Source organism: Arachis ipaensis, chromosome B09 (assembly GCF_000816755.2).
Source record: "Arachis ipaensis cultivar K30076 chromosome B09, Araip1.1, whole genome shotgun sequence".
Classification (NCBI taxonomy): domain Eukaryota; kingdom Viridiplantae; phylum Streptophyta; class Magnoliopsida; order Fabales; family Fabaceae; genus Arachis; species Arachis ipaensis.
In genome coordinates, this window is record NC_029793.2 from 33,070,236 (window position 1) to 33,075,710 (window position 5,475).

At 35.1% G+C, this 5,475-nt stretch overlaps 1 long non-coding RNA gene across 1 annotated transcript in view; it reads left to right on the plus strand.

Moving 5' to 3' along the window:
• Window positions 785-5,475, plus strand: part of LOC110266956 — a 17,209-nt gene continuing 12,518 nt past the window's right edge. The window contains exons 1-2 of the long non-coding RNA XR_002354257.1: window positions 785-1,310; window positions 4,191-4,193. This is a non-coding gene — a long non-coding RNA (uncharacterized LOC110266956). The remainder of the gene's footprint in view (window positions 1,311-4,190; window positions 4,194-5,475) is intronic.

The following is a 5,475-nucleotide window of genomic DNA, read 5'->3' on the forward strand; positions in this document are numbered from 1 at the left end:
CTCCTATCTTTAATCTCAATATCAAATTCTTGGAGCAGCAGAATCCACCTTATTAGTCTGGGCTTAGATTCTTGTTTGGTAAGCAAGTATTTGAGTGCTGCATGATCAGTGAACACAACTACTTTGAGCCAATAAGATATGATCTAAACTTATCAAAAGTAAAAACTGTAACATCCCGCGTTTTTGGAAACCTAAATATGAATAAATTGTGAATTTATCTTATTAAGTTTAAACTTTATAATTTTAGAAATTATTTTATTAGAACTAATTAAATAGATTCGGAGATAGTTTTATTTTGAATCAATTAATATTTTTAAGTAATTTTATTATAATTAGATATTTTGTAAATTAAAATTAAAGTTTCGGTGATAGAAAAATAATAAAAAAAATTATATCATTTAATTTGAATAATTGAATATTGAGTTTAAACTACATTTTATAAAAATGTGATTAGTATATTTATTTTATGATTTAAATTAAAAATAATTATTTGAGCTCGTTAATAGATTAATAAATAAAATTTTATGTATTTTAAAAGTAATCTTTATAGCATTATATTTAAATTCTAAATTGTTATCCTATCATAAATATTTTATAAAATTGTTATATTACTTGTATATATTTTTCCCTAATTTATCAAATCAAAACCTAATTTAATTTAAGATCACAAATTTCCTAATTGATACCCTAATTTCACAAAACGCACACTACATACGTTCAGAGAAAAGGAAAGAAACAGTGAAGAGAGAAAGGGGAGCTCGATAGTCGGGAGATGGAGGAAGTCGGGAGTCGGGGAGTAAGGGAATAGGAGGAAGACGCTGGGATGATCAAGAAGGCTTCGACTTCATCATCCTCGTGCATCCGTCGCTGCTACCATCATCGATCAGAGCTGCTGCGCGTGGAGAGAAGGGGAGACGATGTCGCTGTCTCTGTTTGGGATCGCCGCCGCCGTTCAAGTCACTACAAGAGGAGAACGCCACTGCGTGAAGTGGGGTGATGAGCGAAGTAGAACGCGTACAGGAAGAAGGAGAACACGACGACTAGGAGGAGGCAGCGCCGCTGCCGTTGCTACTAGGGTTTGTCTTTGGAATTCCTGGTCGCCGCTATCGTTATGGGTGAGTCAATTCTGTCCTAGCTACTAGAGTTACCATTTCTGAACCCTTGTCGCTTTGAAATGATCCTGTCTCGGCCTCTAATATTCCTAATTATACTGTATTCGTTGGAATCGCCACAATTGGAGCTCATCGCTAGAGAAGACAAACTGTTGCGCCATCTTCTTCATTTTGACTCTGAACCTCCATTCTAACCCTGTAATGTTTCCACTCTTGTTCTATTTAGCATTTTGTTTCTCTGTTATATTCTTATTTTAATTACGGTAGCCGATACCTTTGTTTTAGTGTTGTTGTGTTCTGCTGGGGCTATCAAAATTGTTGTTGTTGCGAGTGTGATCATGGTTGATGCTGCTGCCGTGTCCCAATTATGTTGGAATTGTTGCTGCTGCTATGAATTCAAAAAGAGCAGGTTTATCGTGGTTAATTCCTTCCGGTTTAGCTAATCGAGGTAGGGGGTTTAAACGATTTCAATTTAAGAATGCCTACAAGGTTTATTGAATAACTGCAAATAGATTTAATAGCTGTGAGTAATTGATTGATTATGTGAATATTGAATTGTGGCTGAAATTGTGATTGGAATGGTTGAGATTGTGATTTGGAATTGTTGATTAGTGATATTGATTGATTATGTGGATTGGGAATTGTTTGATGACTAATTATTGAGAATTTCTGAATTTTAATGGGTTATGTTGGATTTGTTGCCGTTGAGCTGTTATTTGGTATATTGTAATGTTAATAAACTTGGTTGGTGGTTGATTTGGAATTGGTTTTGAGGGGTATTGAAGGGTTGGATTTTGAATACAAAATGGTTTACTGAAAATTAGGTTCTCTTGAAATTAAACAGCAACTTTGAAAGTGAATCAGTGGCTCTATAGTGACTGAAATGATGAGAATTTAAATGTTAAGTAAATTATATTAAGTGTAATTGTGAAAATTCAATTTTTAAGGTTTCGTATCAACTAGAAAATTAGTTATGGTTTTTCAAAGTTGAACTCTAAAATCTGATTTCCTGCATAATTTTAAACGAAGTCAGAAACTTTGAAAAGCTATAACTACTTATGTAATGATCGGAATTGCATGAGACCAAGCCTGGGTTAAACTTGGGGATATAAGGAACTAAAATGGTAAATTTGAGACTTTTTCATTAAGTTTATGATTTATGATAAATTTTTGAATTGGGGATGTCAAATCTGGTTTTTCTGCAGAACGTTTAACACAGCAGCAACTTGTTTCTTCTATTGAAAATTTTTCAGTTTGAATTTTGAAATGGAACCAATTTTAAATAAAACTTTATTCCTATTATTTTAATGCCGTAAAATTTCAGAACAATTGGACTTGTAGTTTTAAAGATATGAATTTTTGAAGGATGATACATTATGCAGAAAAAGCCAGATTCTGTTTTCTTAAATTAGTAACTTTGGGAGTTTATAACTTTTGATCCTGGATAGATATTGATGCCAAGGCATCTTAGGCTAGTTTCACTAGTATTTTTCTGTTAGTTTTAGTGGTTTTATGCACTTTCTTGAGCTTAAAGTAACCAAGAATGGTTAAAAGAATAACAAAGCAATGAACCATCCAAACAATATGATTTTGATGCAATATCCATGAGTTTTAGTTATATTACTTGAATGCTATGAATGGAAGATTTCTCATGAAATTTTGCAAGACTTTGATGCAATTGTTAGGATGATTTCAGGGAAGAAGAGGCTAGGCAAGGAAGCAACAAAATCAATAAAGGAAGCTTGAATATCACATGTGAAGTTTAAGTTCCAGTTTAAGCCTAAACTGGAGCTTAAACGCCAGAATCATGAAGGCTAAGAAATGCTGGAATTGAAGTTTAACCTCCAGTTTGACCTTAAACTGGAGGTTAAACGCCAGAATGATAATGCCACTCAGGAAGGAGTTCCACGTTTAAGCTCCAGTTTGACCTCAAACTGGAGCTTAAACGTGTTCGACCAAGTTTTCTCCTCCAGGGTTGCTCTCTCATAACTAGTTTATGCGCATCAAGTTTATGGCGCCGTTGCCGGGGATTGGTTTTCGAATGACAATTCTCAAATTGGAAGTTAACTAGATTGAGCAATTTCTCTTGCTTTGTTAATTCTGTTCAAGTTACTTGTTGAATTTTAATTTTTGCACTCGGTTACATGCTTTCTTTCTTTATGCCTTTAAATTTAAGCAACTAACTCACTGACTCACTAACTGTTTGAATTAATTCCTCAATTGCTCTAACCATACTCTTCCATTAACCAAGAGTATTTCACTAGTTTGTGCCTGTGCTGTGTTCTTGTATGACAGGTAGGAGAGGAGAGACATCAACTCCTCCATATACCGAACCAGAGAGGACAAACTCAAGAGGATGGAGTCGCAAGTAGGTGAGCTATCTCAACAGGCCGTCAAATCAACTGCAGTGTTCCCTAGTGACACAGAAAAGAATCCTAAAGGGGAACAAAAGAGAGTGAGATGGGAAGAATGCAAGGCCATCACTATATTGAAGGAAGTTTCAGAAGAAGAAGGAATCAGGCCCTCAGAGCAGGAGCCAGAAATCTTGAAGGAAGGAGTGGAAGAAGTTAAGTAGGAAAGTGGAACTGAGCAAGCCAAGGAACTGCAAAAAGGCATGCTGGAAATATACCAACCAAAAGCACCATTTCCTCAGAGGTTAGGAGGAGGTGAAAAAGGGAAAACCTATTCAAGTTTTAATTTCAGCAATTTAGTTTCTGCTCTTTAATTCATGCAATTTAAGATTCCGCCATTTCAATTTCTTGTCATTTACTTTTCCCGCCAATTTTACATTCCGCAATTCTCATCTCAATCTTGATTCCGCTCAACTAGAACACACTTCTAATCCGAATTGCTCACTCAACCAATCCTTGTGGGATTCGACCTCACTCTATTGTGAGTTTTTACTTGACGATAACCGGTGCACTTGCCGGAAGGAATTTTGCCGATCGTGCCATTTCCTAAATCGTAGCATAACTAGTTTATGCGCATCAGATATTGAGATGCAACCAATTGGAGCTGAAAATTAAGTATGTTTAGCATAAGTAATTTAAATTTCAGGGTTTTCCATGTTTTAATAAGTGAGTTATGGGACTAGGAAGAGGTTGTGTTCAATGATTTGTAAAACAGAATTCTGCAGAGAATTATCTAACTTCGAAGCTACGTTACTTCTTCATTAAAAATGGTATGACCCTGGAACCAATTGAGAAAGAAATTTGGATGAGTTATGTTTAACCACATTAATTTTAAAGGTAGTTGGATTTAATTTGGATTTTATATGAAATTTCGAATGTTGTATGCTGCTGCTGTCTTCTGGTTTTAAAACACTGCAGAGCAGTCATGGTTTTGCTTATATTCCCGAAGCTAGAGTCAGTGAAAAATTATGATTTTTAGTTTAATAGAAAGTTTAATCCGAGACGGTCGCATGAATATAAAGTTTGCATGATTCCGAATTCATTTGATATTTTAAAAACAAAATGGAAATCAGGCTGCCAAGTTGTGTTGGCAATTATTTTGGATATGGAATTTAAGAAATAGATTTTCTATACTATTATCAAATGTTTTTGAGAATATATATTGTTGTGGCAACTGCTAAAAGAGGCTGATGAAATGTTGAGAAAGAAGGAACCCGTAAGGGTGGCTAAGTCCTATTTTTAAAGGAGATTATGTCTAAATTTTTATAAAAGTATAAGGACTTAATCAAAATCAATATTTAAGGCTTATTTAATGATAATAACTTCAATGATTCTTTTAAGAAAAGATTATTTGGTATACGAGATTGTTGGCAAAGGCGTGGGTCTTGTCCCGCTTGCGTATTTACAATTATGAAAGAAAAAGGAAAGAGTAAAGTACTTATGGTATGATTATCTGTTGCTTGAGGCAACCTAAGAGATATTGTTTGCTTATTTGTTGCTTAAATGCAACCCAAGAGATAATATTTATTTATCTGTTGCTTAAAGCAACCCAAGAGCTTCTATTTTGCTGGAAGGGATGTTACAGTTGCTGCTCCGTGTTCTCGGTTAATCGTAAGTCCGGTAAGCTGTCCCTTGTTTCGAACTCTGTTAGTCACTATTTTGTTATATGTTACTAAGATTCCTGCGACGTGAATACCTTAGGATCGAGTTTCGGTTATTGTATGTTACAATTCAAGCTGTTTCGGTTGTTGCGGAAGTGGATAAAGCTGAGGTTACGGTTGCTGCTGTCGCTGGCCGAGGAAAAAGGGGTTTTTGACGCGTTTTGGTTTTGCGAGTTTCGACTTTGAGGTAGGGGCGTTTTTATTAAAACTCATTTTGTTCTTAGGAGTTGTTATAAATTGTTATTTAGGCGAGTAAATATTTTTGGTGATTATGGGGTCTTATGAGTTGAG